We start from the raw sequence: 22,636 nt of genomic DNA, 5'->3' as shown, positions 1-22,636 counted from the left end.
AAAGCCCTTCTGCAGCCTATGGCAGTGTCCCAAGGGCCCAGGCCAGGAAGCATGCACTGCCCTTGACCTGCTTCTCAGCAGTGGAACCTGGGAACCAGATTTGTTAGCCCTGGTCTTGCCAAGTCATCTGGGTCTGACCATTTAATTTTCTTGGGTAAAATGGGACAGTCATTGGCCACTTTCCTGTGATCTAAGGAAGCACTTCTGGTGACATGTCTGTGGATCACCGCAGCCACCCAGCCAAACACCCTGGAAACTTGTTCCTGAGCAGAGTGACTGAAGAATAAAAATGATGGGGGTTTGGTTCTCCTAAAGGCAGTGGTTATTTGTGATTTCTGTTTTGAGGTCTCCACCGCTGCTCTGGTCCTGTCCTTTCAGACCGCTTTGCCTTCGTTAACAAGCAGAAAGGAGTTTACCGGAAAGGTACTCAGTAGGAGATTCCCAGACTCAGTCTCTGTTTCTGCTGCTGGCATCATTCATTGCTTTTGTCCCGCTTTCCTCTATACCCTCTTTCTTGCTAATTACATCTATATATACAACTTCAAATATAATTCTTATGCAGAAAATTCTCAGAGCAGTGTCTCCAGCGCTGACATTTCATCAAGCTCCAAACCCTTACTTTTGATGGAGATGCTTGTGGGTCAGATAGCCACACGAAGGGCAAACTAGATGTCTAAACACGACACAGGAAGAACAGCTCTGTAGGGGTGTGCTGTTATTAAACAAGAGTCAATTCTCCCTCTCCTGACAGCCTCCCCTCAATCTCCACCTGCAACTTTCTGGGTTGCTGAATCCCACATATTCTTCCCTGAGCAATTTCCTGCAGGCCTCTCTCCCAGGCCCTCTGCTGCACTTCATTCAAGTCTCCCTTATTTCTTGCCTGCTGCAAGAAATATGTGTGAGTGTGTGTGTGTACGTGCGTGTACACATGTGTGCATGCATCTGCGTGCATGTGTGTGTGAAGTAACCGGGACAGGAGCAGTAGGGCTAATGGACTCTTTTAGGCAGGGCCTGTGTTCATTAAACACCTGTGGGCTGTTTTGGTTTTCAGGCTGTCATCTCCAACTGTCTGCTATGGGGCTGACCGTGTTCTCTCATCATGCCTTTCATCCGGCTCTGAAGTCTTTGATTGTGTTATAAGGAGCCTATCCTCTGTGCTGAAGCTCCCTAAATCTTCCCATGGTAGCCCGTGTGACTGGAGTGTTGAGGACTTGGTGGGCTCTAGTAGGGGTGCTTTGGGAAAGCTAAGTTTGGGGAAACTCACTGTTCTCCCAGTGTGCCCCTCATGTTCTTGCCAGGACTTCTGATCCTGCTTGGAAGTTCACCTTCTCTAAGAAGGCTTCTCTCTTATTAAAGTAACCTCTCTAAGCTTCCATCTCCTTTGTGAAAATGACATGAAACCTCTCTCAGAGCTTTTATGAGGACTACAGGGAAGATGGCACATGTGCATGGACTTCATTTCTACCAAATCCAGTACAGATGGGCAGTGTGGACCTATTCTGTCCCATCCTTCTAGCTTAGAGGGAGATTTGTGTTTGCTCCTTAGTGCCCTGGAAGCCTGGTGGGCTGGCCAGAGAGGGAGTCTGGATTGCCTCCAAGCCCTTTGCACGAGAACATTTGGAGTAGAGAGAAATGCAGGAGTGGCAGGGCAGCAGACTGAGGGGTAGGCATGTAGGGGAAGGACACGAAGGTTTCCAGTGGGGTAAGTGCCAGCCTCTGCTGTGGCTGTTGGGGCCAAGGCATCATTCCTCTTTGCCAGGTTTTTGGGCCACTGAAGGGAAGTCATTCACTTCCCACTCTAGCAAGTCTGGTTTCAGAGCTGCCCTGGCTCCCCGGTCTTTGTTGGAATCCAGGATAGTGTGGAGTAAGGGAATTCAGGTCGTGAACATCTGCTAATGGTTTTCTAAGCACACTTTCTAGGAATAGGGCCTATAATCCTATTTTGCAGTTGACTAGAGGGGAAAATTGATTGTGGATTGTAATCGATGTGATTTCCAAACAACAGCATAGTCTTAGGAGGGGCATCTCCCCCAGAGTTTTATGAGGAAACTCACGAAATAAAGATGAAAAGGGAATTCAAGTCCAAAGGTCCTGAGATAATGAACTGTCCTCTGTGTAGGTGACTTGCCAGGAGTAGAAAGGCCTGGAGTCAGTATCAAACTCAAGGTCAAATGCTCAGGTGTCGCATACTGGTGGCCCATAGATGTTCTTGGTTTGGACTGCATAGTGTTTAAAAAATCTAATTAGTGGCTAAGAGAACAAAAAACAGGCATTTACATAAAAATCAGAATTTCTATTGTCTGCTTAAAGCCTGGAGGATGTGGCTCCTGGACCCTGAGTCGGGCATGTCAGGAGCTGACAGGCAGCGGGACCCTTCAGTCTGGCACAGGTTAACCACCCGCACCCTTCGCCTCATGTCCCTTCGATGAGTGAGGTCGCCAGGTTTGAGCCACACTGGCCTCTGCAGGAGTTGAGATTGAGACTCCCCACTTCCCAGACTCCCTGTCCACCTGAGGCTTGTCCTGCCGGGAAGATTTTATGTATGACCAGTTCAGGATCCTGGAGGAAATGACGTTTAATTACTCCCAAAGTAAGAGTCACAGAAAACAGAAGTGACACCGAAATGAAAACAGTATACAAGAAACTCTGTTGTGTCATTGTACTCTGGTTTAGTATTTTGTTCCCAAGGTGAGAGTCAAGGAAAGCAATTTTTGTCGTTGTCGTTTTTGTTAAGAGTTCTGAAGAGCATAGCAGCTTTCTGGTCTTTGGGAATAGCAAGCTGGTGGAGTGTTCTTTCATTAACCTCTGGTTATTGACTGACTGGACGGTTTCTCCCATCTAATGACACTCTGGGGGCTTTGGCCAGTTAATGTCAGTAGCAGGTACTATTGGTGCCTGATAAGTACTGAGTGAGCCTATTGCTTATTGCACCCAAAACAGAAGGATTCTTAATAATTGGACCAACAGTGGCCCACCAGTACGTGTGGCTAGACATTACTACTGTTGGCATTTCCTGAACGGGTTTGTATTTCTTTGAGTAAGTTGTTTATTTTAGAGAACTAAATGGATTTAGCACCTCAGAACAACCAAAGCAGTTCAGTGAAAGCATCTAGCATGCCCAATTAACAGTCTTCAGAATTGAATTATAGATAATAAGGTGAATTTATTTTCTACATGGAAATGGCTTTATTGCTTTTTCAATTTTTTCCTGATTAGAAAAGTTGTCTGTGCTTATTGTTAAAAGAAAAATTCAGACAACATGCAAAGGAAAATTTTAAAATCATTTGTAATATCACCACGTAAAGATAATCACTGTTAACTTTTTGATGTATATGTCTCCAGACTTATTTCTTGGCACATATTACATATGTATATGTCTATATTTCTCAGAATGGCAGCTTTCCAGATACATTGTTTGTAATCTTCTTTCTACTTATTGACAAAGTGCGGTGTCTGTGATATATGACCTGCAGAACTTCCTCTTAAAACTTAACTGACAGGCGGCAAGTACTCAGGTGTGTGGTATCATTTTTACTGGCCAACAGTTACATTTTTAATAGCACTTAGGAATTTAATGTGCTTCTAAGTGAAGGGACTTTTTTGTGTGGATCTACCTAATTATTTTTATTGGTTGTTTAGTATTCCAATATATAGATGAACCCTGGTTTATTTATCTACTCTTTGATGAACATTAGGCAAATTTTCACTATTATAAAACATTTTAACCGTATGCATGCTAAAACAAACATTTTTACCCATGTGTGACTGTACATTTAGCTGATTATTTTCTTAGAAACTGTGTGGGAAGAGGTATCCTGCTATACTAGTAGGAGTATGATTTTTTAAATGAGGTGAAATTCACATAACATACAATTACCATTTCAAAGTGTACAATTCAGTGTTGTTTAGGATATTCACTAAATGTTGTGTAAGCACCAGTTTTCTCAGTTTCAGAACTTTTTTATTAATTCCAGAGAAACACCCTGTACCCATTAAGTAACCATTCCTTATTTCTGCCTTCTTCACTTCCTGGTAACCACTAATCTACTTTCTGTCTCTGGATTTGCCTGTTCTTGATAGAGCATCTAAATGGAATAATGCAGTATGTACCCTTTTGTCGCTGGCTTCTTTCGGTTAGCATAATGGTTTTGAAGTTCTTCCAGGTTGTAGCAACCCACATTGATACCACAGGAAAGTATTTATTAGTGCTTTATTTCTTTTTGTGGCTGAGTAATACTCTACTCTGTGTGTGTGTGTGTGTGTGTGTGTGTGTAATTCATATATCATAAAATTCTTTTAAAGTGTGCATACACACACACACACAAAAAAAAAGTATTTCATTTTCTAAAAAGAATTTTAGGCCAGGTATAGTGGCTCATGTCTGTAATACCAGCACTTTGTGAGGAGAAGGCAGGAGGATCAGTTGAAGTCACAAGTTTAAGACCAGCCTGGGCAACATAGCAAGACTGTGTCTCCACAGAAAAAAAGTAAAAAGAATTAGAAGGGCATGGTGGTATGTACCTGTAGTCCCAGCTACTGGGGAAGCTGAGACAGGATGATCACTTGAACTCAGGAGTTCGAGGCTGCAGTGGGCTGTCGTGATTGCACCACTGCACTCCAGGCTGGGTGACAGAGTGAAACCCTGTCTCTAAAAAAAAAAACAAAAAAATTGTTTTGCTTTGGCGGTGGACCCTTATAGTTAAATGCTTAATGATGGCTTTTAGGAACTGGAATAGCTCTTGTAGTGGTTAGTTCACTCTTTATTAGTTCACTCTCATATGCTTCAGCATATAATAAATACAGAGTTAAATCTGAATTTAACACATGAACGCCTTCTGTATTAGTTTCCTAGGATTGTCATGACAAAGTACCACAGACTGGGTGGCTTAAACCACAGAGGTTTATTTTCTCACAGTTGTGGAGGCTGGCAATCTGAGATCAACGTGTTGACAGGGTGGTTTCTCCCAAGGCCTCTCTTACTGGCTTGTAGATGCCATCTTTTCCCTGTTCCTTTACGTAGTCTTTCCCCTGTTCCTGTTTGCATCCTAATCTCTTCTTATAAGGGCACCACTCATATTGGATTAGGGCCCAACCACAGGACCTCATTTTACCTTAGTTACCTCTTTATTAAAGGCCCTATCTCCAAACACAGTCACATTCTAAGGTACTGGGAGTTATGACTTCAACATAAGAATTCTGTGGGATACACAGTTCAGCCCATAATACCTTCCTAATGTACATAACTATTGGAAGCCAAATAGAATTTGTTAAAAAATTGGTACTACAAAATGTTTCAAAAGTAATATTTTTACCATTTTCAGGGCCATAATAGTTAACCTCAAACCATCTACTTCAAGGTGTTGCTAAATTGGGCATGATTTAGAAACAATAAGATTGGGCATATTTAGAAACAATAAGATCTCTAAATAAGATCTCTTTTTATTTTTTTCTTTTTATTAAAATGTAATTCATATATCATAAAAATATTTTAACATGTGCAATTCAGTGGTTTTTAGTATATTCACAAAGGAGTGCAACCATCAGCGCTGTTTAATCCCAGAACATGTCGATCTCCCCAAAAGAAACCTGTACTTCTAGCAGTCACTCTCATTCCACTCTCCTTCCTCCAGTCCTGACAGTGACTAAGCCAACTCCTGTATCCATGGATTTACCTGTTCTAGACATTTCATATAAGTGGAATGATACAATATGTTGTCTTTTATGTCTGGCTACTGTCTCAGCATTTTTTAAGGTTCCTGCATATTGTAGCATGTATCAGTGCATTATTCCTTTTTATATGTGAATATTCCATTGGTGCATGCACCACATTTGGCTTATCCATTCATCTGTTGATGGATATTTGGTTTATTCCCACTTTTTGGCTATTATGAATAATGTTGCTATGAATATATATGTACAAGTTTTTCTCTGGCCATATGTTCTCAGTTCTCTTGGATTTATACCCAGGCATGGAATTGCTGGGATCATATGGGAATTCCCTGTTTAGCTTTTGGAAGAACTGCCAGACTGTTTCCCAAAGAGATTGCACCAGTTTAGGTTCCCACTGATTTCTTCCCATCTTTGCCAACACCTGGCAATTGTCCATATTTCTTACTGTAGCCATCCCAGTGTACCTACATTTATTTTTAATTTGAATGGCAAAACATTAAGCAGCTTGGTGTGGTGGCTCATGACTGTCATCCCAGCACTTGATAGACTGAGGTGGGAGCATACCTTGAGGCCAGGAGTTTAAGTAGAGTCTGGGCAACATAGCAATACACTGTACAAAAATTAAAGAGCCAAGTGTGGTCGCTCATGCCAGTAATATCAGTGCTTTGGGAAGCTGAGTTGGGGGAATCACTTTAGGCCCTGAGTTTGAGACCACCCTGAGCAACATAGAGAGAGCCTGCCCTCTACAAAAAATTAAAACATTAATCTAGTACGGTGGTACTAGGTTAACATTAACCTAGTAGGTAAACATTAAACTAGGTACTAGGTTAACATTAACCTAGTACGCCTATAGTCCAGCTACTCAGGAGGCTGAAGCAGGAGGATTGCTTGAGCCCAGGAGTTGCAGGCTGCAGTGAGCTATGATTACACCACTGCACTCCAGTCTGGGTGACAGAGCAAGACCCTGTCTCAAAATTAAATAAATAAAAACTTAAAAAAAAAAAAGTTGTTTACAGGTAGTGTGGAGATGAGCATGTGACTTCCGATTTGGAAAGCTGGCTGCTCTGTCTTCTCTGTTTCTCTAGAGGACCGACACTATCCTTGTTTCCTCTTTTCCCACTTCTCCTTTGTGAGTTTTTGGTTTTCAGCAAACAGCTCAGCTCCTGCCCTTAGAGGCTGATGAGAGTCATTTTCAGGGACCCCAGTTGTCATGTGGGGTCCGACAAGTTAATACTTCCTTATTCTATATCTTCCTGGCGCTGTCACTCTGCCTTGTGCAGCCTTAAGTGAGGCATTAAATGAGGGTGTTTTGACTCTTTGTTGCGTTTTTCTCTGAGTCAATAAGGAATATACCCTTTTCTACTTCCTCACCTCTCCCCCCAGTTACATGGTTTACCGTTGATTTTTTTCCCTCCTCCTTCTAGGCATTGATAGTACTTGCAACTCTCCTTTTAATGACAAATCAATTCCAGCATCTTAATGTTATAGAGCTGGGAGCACAGTTGAGTTTAAAGCTTTTTTCACTCCCTCCACTCCCTCAGTCTCTCTGTTCAAAAAGCTCGAGTCATCCATGATTGATGGAGGACATTAGGGAGAGAAGTTAGCACCATTTTGATTTATTTTGTTTACTTTGAAAATAGTTTGCTCACTTGTCAAATGGATTAATTATGAGGAACAAATTGTGCGACTGGGTGCAGAGGAAGGTGAAGGAAAGCCAGACTTCAGAGTCTTCTGGGTGAAGAGTCCCTGCCCTTGCCGGCCCTCCATCGTGCCTGGTGCCCTGTGCTGTGGTGTGAGCTGCTGGTCGTGGAACACTGCCTTGTGGAGAGTGCTTCCTGTCAGGAGGTGGTGGGGCTGGGAAGGAAAACTGCCTAAGTTTACGGTAGTGCTTCAGTTGTAGTGGCCTCACCTCAGGTCCAGCATGTTCTGTTTTCTCATAGCTCAGTGTGCTGTTTCTTTCTAGCATTTAAACACCACATGCTATCATACGATATTTGTTTTGTCTTGTTAATTATGTCTTCCCCTTTAGATGGCAAGCTCCAAGAAGACATGGACTGTTTGTTTCTTTCTTGGTCATGGTAGAATCCCCAGTGTTTAGCTCTGTGCCTATGACTAGTAGATGCACAATAAATATTTGCTGAGTGAATGAAGAAAGGAATAAATGTCCCAAAGGTAAAATAAAGTGCTCAACTGGGCCTCTAATGTAATGGGAGAGGAGGGGTGGTATGCAAGGTGGTCTCTGAAGAAGAGCAGGAGTAGCAGGAGTTACCTGGGTGAAGGTTGTTGGGAAGGGAATTATAGGAAGAATGGAAACACAGAGAATAATGAAGTCATAAGATGATGTTTTGATATTTAGGACCTAAGAAGCTGGAGCTCCAGGGAGTTCTAGGTGCTTGATGGGCCTTTCTGTTTGTTGTTGTTTTTTTAATTTAAGTCATTGGGATTTCGTGCAGGATAATAAGCCAGGCTGTACCTTAACCTATGAGCTTATAAGACAGAAGAGGATTCTGGAATTTGGGTGCTAGAGTCTGCAACCCAAAATCAGGGGACTGCTGGACAGCTGCAGAGGCTGGGCTCTGGATAGCCATTTGAGTGGCCAACTCTGCAGGTGAGCTAGGTGAGCCAACCTGCAGAAGGCAGCTCCCCTTCCTGCCAGCTAAGCCCAGTTGTCAGAGACCCTGCTCCTGTCTAACATAGGTCCTGTCTAATGTAATCCCTTCACTGTGATTCCAGGGCTTGCTCTTACTCAGGCAGAAATGAGGCAAGGCTGCTTTACAGCTAGTGCGCTCCAGGGTTGAATTCTTTGTCACTGTCCTGCAGCCCTCCTTGTCTCATCCGCCCTTCCTGGTGGGCTATGAATGTAGACAGCTGACTTTGCTCCCCAGAGGAGGAGGCCCCCAAGGCTGACGCTGGCTCCTCCTGGTGTTTGAGAGCTGCTGGCTGTCACCTCCTGTTGCCGTCTTCAACACTTGGCTTCACATTTGCCTGTCCTCTGTGCCTTTCTCAATTTGTCATTATTATTTTAGTGATAATGGAGAGGCCACTGGGAGTGGAGCAGCAGGCACCAGCTTTTCTAGCTGATTAAATGCCTAAAGAACTAAAAGAGATGTGAGTGGCTTGCCTTCTGCTTCCTCGTACCTCGTGACACATCATCTTGCCTTTGGTTCCCTCTCTGCTCTTGTGGCTCTTGGTAGCCAGAATCCATATTCTTGCATTACATGGACACTTGTTCTAATTCGGACACCTGCTTTAACATTTCCTTTGGCATAAACATTTCCAAAACAGATAATCAAATGTATATGATATCTTGAACTTGGGTTGGCTCGTGGTGCTTGTTAACCCTTTCTGTCTCCAACAGAATAGGGTTTAAAAGCACCCATGACTAGAATGAAGGTGAGATGTGGGCAAGAAAGAGGGAGGATGCTGTGCTTGAGATATGGCAAGTTTTTGGTGAGTGAAAGTTTATCTTAAGTTTTGTTATCTCACACACGAGACAATAACACACGTTTAAATTTGCCTAGTGGAAAATCACTGCTCTGACCAGGGTGGGGTTTATAGCCAACATCTCACATGGGCACAGGGGAGAGGCCTCCCTCCAGTAGTGTATTTCCACCTTACCCTAACAGGGGAGCTGATTTGCAGGGTGCTTTCTGATTTACTCCGAGGTGGGTTCCTTTTGTCCTCTGCTGCAGCGCGAGGCTGATTGTCCTGTAGCAGAAATGGGAAGCTCTGAAATCTCACTTCTTTCCTTACGCACACCCTGCTTTTTTGTAAAGCCGCTTCACTCATTCAAAATTTGGTCATGTTCCCCTAGTGCATCTGAATAATTGAAGTTTTACTGTAGTTGCCATAATTCATAATTTTACAGCAATTTAGAAGGAAAAACATTCTGAGGTTATGCCTTTCTTTTTATATGGCACGGACCAGATGACAAAGCTAAGATTGCAGTAAATTTTAATTATGGGGTAGGACAGGTGCATGGTATCTGGGAAGGTCGAGGCATGGCCAGGCAGATTGCAACAGTCAGTGTGGGCAAGGGGGACAGTAAGGCATTTATTTAACAACAACAGGAGTAAAAATGAGACTGTTTAGAAATATTGACATGCAGGCAGAACTGAGAAGAACTTTCTAACGGGCTTTTGATGCCTGTGGATGAAAGAAAAGTCCTCATGGAAAAGAATGAAACTTCTTCTAAAAGAATCTGAGATTAAAGAGATTGCAGCAAAGGGCACCCCGCATAACTCAGGCAGGGGAGCTCTTGTTTTACACAGCCACAGCTATGTACGGTGCCACCATTGATGGAGGGAATGCTGAAAGCAATGGAATGGTGTGGTTCTTGGTGCTTATGTTGGCAGTGGGACAAGGATGGCCTGAGTAACAGGGGCGGCCTAGGAAGAACAGAGACAGCAGAAAAAATCTGGATCTGGATACAGGAATGATGTGGCGATCTGGCTCACCCCAGGTCTGGGCTTAGAAGTTAGGCTGATGTGACTTCAGAGCTGTCTACACTGCGGAGGGAGACAGAGATGAAGAGGATGGGGCCATATAAGCTGGCCTGCTGCATTCAGGGGCCCAGGACCCCAAGATGACATGGCAGATGCAAGCACAGCGCTAGCTGGCACATCAGTGATGCTGAAGGCCCAGATGTGCAATGTAGACAGCTGAATGTTCATCTTTTGGGAGTAGGCCCTGGAGAGAGAAATGGAAAAACTGTAGGCTGTCCTCTCAGAGAGCTCAGAGCTGGGGAGAAGGATACACACAATACAAGATCAGAGCTTAAATAAAGATCCATTTGCTGATAGTAATGGACTACATAGAGATTTAAGATTTAACCCACGAGGACAGAGCCTGATCGTTGTCTGAGTTCCCGGACTAGCTGGGTGTCTGTGCTGTTGCTAAGCTCAACAAGCTCAAAAGCATCCTTCCTGGACCCCACAGTGCATCCATTTGGGTAACCTTGTCTTTAAGAACTGAGTCATCTCCTCCGTGGTTGCCCTTGATTTCTAAAATGGGTAGAAGCATAATTTGGTGAGATTTTTCATTTTCAGATTTTATTTTATTATTTTAAGGCTGAAGAGTTCAAATCTTTCATTCATCCTTGAAGACATGCCACAAACAGGCTAGTGACTCCAAACCTTCAGGTGTAATGGAACCTCTTTAAGATTCTGCCTGACTCACAGAATTGTGTGTATATTTGCACGTTGCAGGGAACCTGAAACTCTGCTGGAAGCTATGGAGTAAATGTGGGCTGGGGAGGGGGAGCCTCAAAGGGATCAGTGAGACAAGGCAGGGGAGAGGGAAGCATGCAGAAAACATGAAGGTGAGTCATGAAGTTTGCGAGGCTTGTTTTTCTGCTCAGAAGTACACTCATGACAAACGTGAGAAAGGCTAGTCTTGGAAGCAGAAGCAATTTTCCTTCTTTCTCAGGCCCACTCCCAGCGTTCACATGGGCAGAGGACCAAGGGGGTGGATCAGGGAGGGAGGAACCTCCATGCCACTGACAGGCAATGTGAGAGCAGGTCCAGCAGCCTCAGTGACGCCCTTTCCTCCCTCATGGCCTGTGGACAGTGATTGTGTGATGGTCAGGGGACTCTCAGTGAATGCACTGAGGGTGGGTGCTTGGACACATTGAGCAGGGAAAGGACTGACTAACCAGGAGCTGAGTAGAATGGCTGGTTCTCCCATGAGTCCTGGCAGGGTGGGCACTGCATGGTCGAGTGTGTCTGTACTCTGGGAGGGCCTGCTCCTTCTCAAGGACTTCACTGCAATCCACAGACTCAAGTTAATACGCAGGTAGCCTCTGACCCTAAGTACAGGGCAGCAAGCTTAGACAAGATCACCCATGGGTGCCAGGCAAGCCAGTTACTGCCCACTTTGGGGTAGGAGGTATACTTAGAAGACAGGGTTACTCTGGGCAACTGTTGTGTTCTCTTGTAAACATTAACTTTAAAGATAAGTCATATATGTGATGTTTGTAAAATAATAAAATTTTGCTGGGAAAATAAAAATCTTCCACAATGTCACTCCTCTGAACATTTTGGGATTTAACTGGATTTCTTTGAGCTTATGGATATACAGTTAAAAATCAATGACAGTGCGATCATACTGGTCCATACCATTTCACTCAACGGCACCTTCTAGATTTCTTGTAAATCACGTCACCTTCTCGTGGGATGGTGCCCCATGCCGCAGTAGATGAATGCATCTTATCCCCTGTGGCTGGATAGTTAGGTTGTTGCAAGCCTTTCATCTTTGCAAATGGCACTATAATGAACCTCACTGCAGATAAATTCCATTTCCAGAGATTAAGGAAATAATTAAAGACAAGTGCAAAAAAAAAAAAAAAGATACATTTTTAAGTCTTTGAATACATCTCACCAGATTACCTGAAAAAGTTTTTGACAGTCCCTCCACCCCAGCAGATGTCTGTGAGTGAGAGTGTGACTGAGGACTTCAGAGGAGCATGCCTAGGGATCTTGCTTTCTAGGACATATGTTCATATGTTTTGTAAGAGATTGCAGCCTTCCGGTCCTCCATCTGGCACAAATGGAAACAAAAACACAACAATAGCAATAAAACCAACTTAAAATTGGATATTTAATTAAAAGAAGTTCTTTTTTTGGTGGGGGATGAAGATCTGCTTTATCCATTGTTAACATCTTTACTAGAAGAGAGGTTTTAATTAGATTTTGACAGTGGTGTCAGTTTAGTCTCTGTGATCTTGAAAATGCTGTTTTCAGAAGAGGATGGGGTATAGGTGGCCAGGCCCAGCAAGTGAGAGTAGGCCCTCCCATGTATGCCTTCAAGGGCTTCCTCAGAGAGCCTGCCCTGATTAACCAAACTGAACCAGCACCGCCCCAGTCACTCTAGATTAGATTTCTGTTTAATTGTCTCATTAGTGCTTCCCAGTCAGCAGAAGTTGACTCATGTATTGAAAAGATAAATTCAGATTAAATAGAGGCCCTAGTGCCTTCATCTAGAACCTTGCCTGATGCAGAGTAATCAATCAATAAATTGTTGAAAGAATAAATGAAAACCCATTCATTCAGATATATTTTTAGTCTTTGTTGACTTTCTTTGCTATGGTTGATGCAAGGGTGGAGTAGGCCTCTTTTCCAAAATAGGTGTGAAAGCAATCTGACCTAGAAATTTCCAAGATCATGGAAAATTGTCTTTCTTTTTAAAACATTTATGCAAAATTCTTGAGGTGTTCTTGTATCCGGTCTTTCCTCAACCTCAGCACCTCAGAAGTCCTGTGCAATCTTGGGCAGCAAAGTGAAGAAGTGACTGCAAGTTGGGCTTTGGACCTATCTGCAGTGCAACAGCACTCAGGAGAACGACCACACAGTGCTGTTGTGATAAGACCATCTCTGAAGAGGAAAACCTTCAAGTACTGACTGTTTTTAGCTGCAAGGATATACTTAAAATGTTGATGAAGTGTTTTGTGCTGTGAATGCTGTCGTGCCTTGTAGTCATGAACAGAGACCTTCGCAGGTGTGAGGAGAGACCTGACAAAAGGCCCCGCTTGTTTTCACCAGGTGCTCACACACTCTGAGGAACCGGGTTAATCTTGTAGGGGTCAAACTTCAAGGGCAGAGGGCTAATTGCCCTCTCTTACCTGGTGGGATCAGATGATAAAACCAAATTGGAGTGGAGATGGATGGAAGAGGTGGGAATGGCTCAACATCATGATGGAGAGTTGCATGTTGGTCACATGGAGGCAAATAGATTTTTAATAAGGAAAAATAATTACCAGTGAATGAAGTGTCTGACTTTCCTGAAGATTTAAGCCACCTTGAGACCAGAATGAGAAACATCTGGCAAACATTTTAATCAAGGGAAGGAAGCCGTTCTGCCCTCCAAAGAAGGAACTCTTTAATCAAAACCCTGTTGCCTTGTTTATTAGGGGAAATAAGAAATGATTTGGCCACTGGGAGTAACTGCAGCAGCTTCAGAGAAGCCCAGACATGTGTGAAGAGACTGGTGCACCTGAGGAGTGAGGCAGAAGCCTGGGAACATTTTAGAACCAGATGCCACCCAAACCACACGGTGCGGTGGTGATAAAGACTGAAGAGGCCTGGGGCAAGTCTGGCTGGGGGTGGTAGGGTTCTGTGCCCCAAAAGGCAGGGACCAGAGGCCCTTTGGTGGAGGGCCAACCCCAGGCAGAACCTGTCATGGCTGTAGACTTCCCATGAACCTGGATGCAGGACTAGCAAGTGGGCATTATAGGTGGCTGATTAAAGACTTTGTCCAGATGGCCACCAAGGGTCCATTTCTGGGTCTTTCCTTGGCTCAAGAAACCTTTTCACTACAGAACTGCACTGGTAACTACAGAACATGGCACACAGAACATGAATGCAAGTGTCTTGTTAAGGCAGTAGAAATTATTATCACAATTTATTTTCGCATTTGTTTTCTCCTTTTGAATTCTGGCATTATAATGGGACACAGCTCAATCAAGGTTCGGCAGCTGAGAAAATGAGAGAAGGTATGGTGTGGCCTGGAGGAATTTCCTGCAGCGGGGTAAATGGCAGGCCAACCCCATCTGGATCTTTCCCATGACCAAGAAACCCTTTCACCAAAGCCTGCTCGTTTTCTACAAGATCTTCCCTGCCCTGATAATCTCTCCATCCTTCCCTCCTTTCTAAAACCAGTATTTTCATTCATTCATTCATTCAAGATGTATTTTCCTGTTTGGAAATTTTCATCCATGTATTGTCTATCTTCCCACCCATCCCACAAGCATCAGAACAGAACCACTTTTGTGGGGGGCTCTGTACCAGCACTGGGATCACACCTTGAATAAAACATTGAATTTGTTTCTTCCGTCAAGGAGCTTAACGTTATCTGGTTGAATACATTCTCATTTAAAACCTCTACCATTCCCAGAAAACTTATTAAAGATGTGATTAAAGAGATAATCATATAACCTTACTTAGTTATTGAATAAGCCTTTTTCCTGGTCCTGAATGCAGGAGTGACGAAGGCTTCTTGAAGACAGTTTGCTTGGCTGTGAACAGTGCTGCAATGCTCAGGAACAAGGCTCAATGCTCAAGGGTGGGAGCTGTCACCACATAGGTAACACCTGCTGTTTTTGTTCCTTGATAGCTTGGCTCAGGAAGGATGATGGTCTGTGAAAGTGAAAACCCCCGGATGAGGGAAAAATCAACATGATCCAATGCTGAACTAGTTTAGGCCTATGCTATTTCCGGTGAAGGGATGCCACTACTGACCACAACCCTGTCTCGAGAAACATCCAGTTATTACCCCTCTCAATCTCTACATACAGATGAAGACTTTTGACCTGGTCTGTGTCCACTCCAAGCTGATGACTTATAAAAGTGGCTGTGGCTCAAGAACCAGCCAGCCACAGGGGACAGCAGGTGTACAAGCTTGTAAGAGTAGAAATGAAAAGGAATCTTTTAACTCAATTTGGAGAAGTGAATACTTGAGCCCTGAGCATCTTTGCAATGACGCCAGCTCAAATCAGGTCAGGCACTTTCTGTGGGAGGCTAATCCCTGATTGCCATCTTGCTTTCCACTTCCATATGGAAGTAACATGCACTGGGGTAGAGGGCATGGGGACAAGGGACTTGCTACATTTGTTCTGACAGCAGTGTGATATAATCACCTATCTCATCTGAGACACCATCATATTTTATATGAAAGACAAGTTCTTTCTCTTTATAAAATGCAATTATACATAAATAGTTCATGTCATCTGCTCTTAAAATTTTAGCAGCAGGACTTAATGCTGCTGGTTACCATGGTAACAGGCAAAGTTGCCGATATTGAATATTACTGTATTAACTTCCTCTCTCTCTCTCTCTCTCTGTGTGTGTGTGTGTGTGTGTATGTCTGTGTGTTTTAATGGCTGTGTTGCATATAGGGGATAGTTTTTTCCAGACTACAGTGTCAGAAAAGTTAGAACATGAGACTGTCACCAATGTGACAAGTGAATACATTGGAAAAGTCAAGCCCAGCACAGATGCCTTTCATTTCTTGGTCATATCCCTTATTTCTTGCACCCATCCCTCCCTGCCAATTTTATTAAGGTGTAATTGACAAATGAAATTATATATCTTTACAGTGTACAATGTGATGTTTTTATACAGTGTACATTGTGAAAAGATTAAATCAAGCTAACAGATTTATTTTTTGCAGTGAGAACATTTAAGATCTATTCTCTTAGCAATTTTCAAGTATACGTTATTATTGTACATTCAGTGCAATAGATCTGCAGAACTTACTCATGCTGTCTACCAAACTTTGTTCACTTTGACCAACATCTCATTTTGCTCCCCCATCCCCAGTACCTGGCAAACACTATTCTTTGCTTTTGTGAGTTTGAAATTTTATTTCATTTAAAAAATTTTAATTTTTGACGCTGGTGGTATATGTGTTTGTTTGTTACAAGGGTATTGCCTGCATAATGGTAGAAATTGGGCTTCTAGTGTTTCCATCACCCAAATATTGAACACTGTACCCAACAGGTAATTTTTTAGCCCTCACTCCCCTTCCATGCTCCTCCCTTTTAAGAGTTCCTAGTGTCTATTTGCATGATTTCTTTTTCTACCCTTTTACTTTGAGTCTGAATGTGTTTTTAGCCAGTAGGTGGGTCTTTTTTAGACAGCATGTGGTTGCGTCTTATGTTTTTTTATAACCGAATTTGCCACTCTGTATCTTTTAAGTGTATAATTTAGGTCATTTACATTGAAAGTTAATATTGATATGTGAAGTCTTGTTCCTGTCATTGTGTTATTAACTAGTTGTTTTGGAGTTTCAATTGTGTAATTGCTTTATAGGATTTGTGAGCTTTGTATTTTGGTATCTTTTTCTGATAGTATAGTATTTTCATTTCCATATTTAGAACTCCTTTGAGCATTTATTGTAGGGTCTGTCTAGTGGTGACAAATTCTCTTAGTATTTGCTTATCTGGGGAAGACTTTATTTCTCCTGCATTTATGAAGCTTAGTATGGCAGGATGTAAAATTCTTGGTTTGCATTTATTTTCATTAAGGAGGCTAAAAATAAGCCTCTAATCTATTCTTGCTTGTAGTGTTTCTGCTGAGAAGTCCAATGTTTGATCAATTTTCCTTTCTAGGTGATTTGAATTTTTGCTCTAGCTGCCTTTAATATTTTTTATTTCTTCAGCATTCACTTTGCATAGTCTGAAGACTGTATGCCTTGGTGATGTTCATCTTGTATAGAATCCCAAAGATGTTCTCTGAATTTTTTGTATCTGGATGTCCAACTCTCCAACAAAATTAAGAAAATTTTCTTGAGTTATTTTCAAATATGTTTTCCAGTGGCTTACTTTTTCTCTTTCAGGAATGCTAACAAGTCATAGGTTTTATTGCTTTAGATAATTCATATTTCTCACAGGCTTTGTTTGGTTTTCAAAATCCTTTTTACTTTTGACAAATTAGTTTCAATGATCAGTCTTCAAGCTCTGAAATTCTTTCTTCTGCTGGTGTAATCCATTGTTAAAAGCTTTCAACTATATTTTCAGATGTCTTAAGTGGACTTTTTATTTCAAGAAGTCGTTTTGCATTTTTTAAAAGATACTTATCTTTCCCATCATTTCCTGGATTGTTTTTATAGTTTCTTGTGTTGGTTATCAACCTTGTCTTCAATCTCATTTAATTACCTTGCAATTTATACTTTGAATTCTTTGTCATTTCTCAGTTTCTATTTTGGTTAGGGTTTATTTCTAGAGAGCTAATATGATCCTTTAGTCATGTCACAACACTCAGATTTTTTCATGATGCCAGATTTCTTACGCTGATTCCTTCTCATCTGGAGCAGCTGCTCATAGAAAGCCACTTTTATTTTTGAATTTATTTTTATTTAGATGGGATTTTTTTTCTTATTATTTTTTTCTTTCTCCATCCTTCCCTTTCCCTAGGGAGTGACTGTAGAGTATGTTGTGTAGGGTCTTTTAGCTTTGCTTCTATAGCCCACGCCCTTCCGTTGGCCAAGCTTTATGTTTGGCTGTGCAGTTCAACCTGCAGGCTAGTAGATGGCGCTGATCGGTAAGAGCCAGCTTGTAGCACAGCAGATAGGTAGGTACTTGGTCTTTGTTTACCTGGAGGTGCTCTCTGTTGCTTCGGGTGATGGGCTGGACAGTGAGGTGCTTGGTGCCCTGAGTTTTCTGTTCAGCAGGGGGTGGGTAGAACTGGGCAGAGCTGGCCTCCCTGGCTTGCCCACAAATACTCCAGTGCCAAGTATAGGGACCAACCCTTATGGGGATCGGCTTTGGGAGCTCCCAGTGACATGTGCTGAGGTCTCTACATGGGGTGAGGGGGCTGCACCAGCTCCATGTGCTAGATAGGCAGGAATGTGATCTATTCCCAATCACACCAGTCCTGGGACTCATTATTCTTAGTTCAGATCCTCACTGTTGTCTACATCCAGGCCACAGTGGGTTGAGAGCTATGGAACACACCTGTCTTGAGACTCTCCACAAGAGTGGTTTTGGGGCAGAACCTTTTCAGCCCAATATGAACAGTGTATGGCTCTCTTTCCTTTGATGTGGTAATGCTGTTGCATTGTGAGGGACAGGGGATATACCCTGCCTTTCAGCCCCTGTGGATGGGTGTCTGTTGTGGTGGTGTCAACTGGTTGGGCTGGCTTGACCTCAGGCCCTGGGAAAAGTGGTCAGGTGCCAGCCCTGTTGGATTGGTCTACATAGTGCCACAGTTCCCAAGCCCTTAGATGGCCTACTGGACAGAGAGCATGGGTCCTTAAAACCCATTTATGCCTAGTGTTCCATTATTGGCATGCTAAGCATATGGGACTTATTTATATCCTACTGCTCAAGATCATCGCTAAGGTCTGATTGGAAAAATTTTAAAAAATTGCAACCTCAGGCATAAATGCGTTAAGGGGCTGGACTGGGGTTGGGGCACCCTAGGCTTCAGGCATTGGCTGTGACAGGGAGGGGGCTGCCTGGTCCCTGAGAGGCTGATAGAACCCTCAGGCGGGGGGCAGGCAGAAGGCCCAGGTGGTGGGAGCCTGAGGGCAGATCACAGGCCTGTGGGGACTGGGCTCTCAGAAGAGCTGTGGTTACAGCGGAAATGTTCAGGCAGGAGCCAGGTGGCCTTTCACGGGGGAAGGGAGGGCCCCTCAGGGCACTGGAGATTGGCATCCGGGGGGCACATGGCCAACTCACACTTTGCTCCTGCAGAATCAGTTCTGGATTTTGTTCTTGGGGGCATGCAGAGGTGCCAGGCCTCCTCTCTCCCTGGCCTGGGGTCAGCAGAAAGTGGCAGATGTCTGTGGCTTGTCGGTGGCCTCTGGGAGTCTGGGTCTCAGAGAAACACCTAGCCAAGGCCAGTGTTTCTGCAGGGGTGGGTCAACTGCACGGGGGACCTGCAGCAGGTAAGCCCCATTTTGCAGGAAGCAGCCGAGGCCAGGAGTGGTGTAGTGTGTGGTCTGGCATCTCCTCTGCACAGCAGCTGTGCTGTCTCTCCTGGGGGTGTGCAAAGAGCCTGGCCTCCCTCCTTGGCATGGCAGCTGGCACCAGGCTGACTGTGGGATTCCAGGTGGGCTTGAGCGGTGCCTCTGCAAAGTCTCTGGGTAGCTCTGTGTTCAGCTGGAGGCCTAAGGAGGATTATGGGGGCCCTCCTGTGGCTAGGATTGTAAAACTCTGTGATGGAGGTGTGAGTCCCGGAGCCATGTCACTTGTGAGAACAAGTGACAGAATTATCCTTTTTTCAAAGCTGAATTGTATTCCATTATACATATATGTATGTGTGTGTGTGTGTGTATATATATCAATCTCACATTTGCTGTATCTACTCATCCATTGATGGACACTTAGGTTGATGTTGTATCATGATTATTGTGAATACTGCTGCAAAGAACATGGGAGTGCACATGTTTTATTGACATACCGATTTCATTTCCTTTTGATATATACTGTTGAAGTCAAATAAACTATAGAGACGAATCTCTGACATGAAAATATTTTGTTTAGGAAAAATTGCAATTGGGAAGATATACACAGACTGCGTGGTCTTCGGTGTAACCAAAGAACAAAGAGAAGGTTGGAAGTTTTATAACAAGGAGAAATGTTACGTATTTGTTCTTCAAGAAAGTTCGTGGCACTTGTAAAGTTCTGGGGAGTGAGCAAGCTCTGATTGGTGAGTGGTGGTGATGGTAAAACTAGTCCTAGATTTGCACCAGGTTGTGCCAGTAGCTATTAGATATAACTGACTTCAGGTTACTACAGGCAATTTCATAGCCAGGCTTGCAAATAACTACATTCTTGGAGTTGTGTTACGTACCCTGAGTGTTTTTCCCCTCTGGCTTCTCAACTCTGTTTTCATTCAGTTAGAATGACCCAATTTGTAGAATCAACTTTCACAATACTTGGAAGCGAGACAACTAGATCCTATGGTAATTCTATTCTCAATTTTTTTAGGAATGTCAATACTGTTTTACAAAGTGGCTGTATTAATTTACATTTCTACCAGCAATACACAGGGGTTCCTTTTTCTCAGCATTCTCATCAACGCTTACTTTTGTCTTTTTGATAATAGCCATTCTAACAAGTGTGAGGTAATGTCTCATTGTGGTCTTAATTTTCATTTTCCTGAAGACTAGTGATGATGAACATTTTTTCATATAACTGTTGGCTATTTTTATGTCTATTGGGTCCTTTGCCGATTTTTGTTTGTTTTATGTTGAGACATATATCCATATGTTTACATATGAGACAGAGTCTTGTTCTGTCAACCAGGCTGCACTGCCGTGGCACAGTCGTGGCTCACTGCAGTCTTGACCTCCCAGGCTCAAGTAATCCTTCCACCTCAGCTTCCTGAGAAGCTGTGACCACAGTCATGCTCCATCACACCCAGCTAATTTTTTTTTCTTTCTTTTTTTGTAAAGACAGTGTCTCATCATTTTGCTCAGTCTGGTGTCAGATTCCTGGGCTCAACAGATCCTGCTGCTTTGCCCTCCTAAAATGCTGGGATTACAGGTGTGAGCCACCGCACCTGGTCCCTTTGCTTGTGTTTTAATAAAGTTATTTGGTTGTTTTTTGTTTGTTTGTTTTTTGCTATTGAGTTGAGTTCTTCATATATTTTGGAAATTAACCCTTTATCAAATATTCAGCTTGCAAATATTTTCTCCCATTCTGTAGGTTGTCTCTTCTGTTAACTGTTTCCTTTGCTGTGAAGAAGCTTCGTAGCTTGATATAATCCTATTTGTCTATTTTTGCTTCTGCTGCCTATGCTTTTGGTGCCATATCCAAAATATCATTACCCAGACCAATGTCAAGAAGCTTTTCTCCTATGTTTTCTTCTAGTCATTTTGCATTTCCAGGTCTTATATTTGAGTAATTTATTTTGAGTTTATTATTGTATATGGTATAATCTAATTTAATTCTTTTCCATGTTGATACATAGTTTTACCAATACCATTTATTGAAGAAGAGACTATGTTTTCCCCATTGTGTATTCTTAATACCTTTGTTGAAGATTGGCTGTATATATATGTGTGTATATATATATATGGATATATTTCTGGACTGTCTATTCTGTTCCATTGTTCTATGTGTCTGTTTTTCTGCCAGTACCATGTTGTTTTAATTGCTGTAGCTTTGTAATATATTTTGAGATCAGGTAGTGTGATGCCTTCAGCTTTGATTTTTGTTTTGTTTCATTTCTAACTTCTAAACAATATGGAAGCTTCTGGCTTTTTTCTTCTCACTCATGATTGCTTTGGCTATTTGGTGTTATTTTGTGGCTTCATACCAATTGTAAGATTATTTTTACTTTTTCTGTGAAGAATGACATTGGAATTTTGATAGGAGTTGCATTCAAACTGTAGATTACTTTTGATTATGTGGCCATTTTAACAATATTGATTCTTCCAATTCATAAATATATTTTTTCATTTACTTATATCATCTTCAATTTTTTTGTCAGTGTTTTCACTTCCTTGGTTAAATTTATTATTATTTTATTTTTTGATGGTATTATAAATTGAATTGTTTATTTCTGTTTTCAGGTACTTTGTTGTTAGTATATATAGTTGCTACTGATTTTTGTATGTAGTTTTATATCCTGCAACTTCACTGAATTTGTTAGTTTTAACAGTTTTTTGGTGGCATCTTTAGGGTTTTCTATATATAAGATCATGTCATCAACAAACATAGACAATTTCTTTTTTCTCTCCTCTTTGGATGCCATTTATTTCTTTTTCTTACCTAATTGCTCTGAGTAGGATTTCCAGTATTAGATTGAATGGAAGTGACACAAATGGGCACCCCTGTCTTGTTCCTGATCTTAGAGGAAAAACTTTCTACTTTTCACAGTTAAGTGTCATGTTAGCTGTGGGTTTGTCATATGTAGTTGTTACTTGTTGAGAGTTTTTATCATGAAAGCATGTTGAATTTTGTCAGATTTTTTTTCTAGCATCTGTTGTGATAATCATGTTTTATGTCCTCCATTCTGCTAATGTGGGTTCCCATTTATTGGTTTGTGTATGTTGAATCATCCTTTCATTCAAAGAAAAAATCCTGCTCAATCATAATGTATGATCCTTTTAATGTACTGATAAATTCGATTTGCTAGTATTTTGTGGAAGATTTTTATGTCTGTGTTCATTAGGGATATTGATTAGTAGTTGTCTTATAATGTCTGGCTTTAATATCAGGATATTGTTGGCCTAATAAAATGAATTTGGAAGTACTTCCTCCTATTCAGTTTTTCAGATAAAAATTTGATAAGGACTGGTGTTAATCCTTCCTTAAATGTTTGGTAGAGTTCACCAATAAAACTGTCAGGTACTGGTCTTGGCTTTATTGGGAGTTTTTGATTACTGATATAATTTCCTTACTCATTATTGGTCTGTTTGGCTTTTCTTTTCTTTTCCTTTCTTTTTTTTTTTTGAGATGGAGTCTGGCTCTGTAGCCCAGGCTGTAGTGAAGTGGTGCGATCTCGGCTCACTGCAAGCT

General features: G+C 42.2%; 1 long non-coding RNA gene across 1 annotated transcript in view; it reads left to right on the top strand.

The window, feature by feature from the left end:
- LOC139355385 (uncharacterized) overlaps nt 1-22,636 on the top strand; it is a 229,030-nt gene that overhangs the window by 65,678 nt on the left and 140,716 nt on the right. Inside the window, exon 3 of the long non-coding RNA XR_011617787.1 lies at nt 19,652-19,817. This is a non-coding gene — a long non-coding RNA (uncharacterized lncRNA). The remainder of the gene's footprint in view (nt 1-19,651; nt 19,818-22,636) is intronic.

This window comes from Macaca nemestrina, chromosome 20, assembly GCF_043159975.1.
Source record: "Macaca nemestrina isolate mMacNem1 chromosome 20, mMacNem.hap1, whole genome shotgun sequence".
Classification (NCBI taxonomy): domain Eukaryota; kingdom Metazoa; phylum Chordata; class Mammalia; order Primates; family Cercopithecidae; genus Macaca; species Macaca nemestrina.
This window is presented reverse-complemented; position numbering and strand designations above follow the sequence as displayed.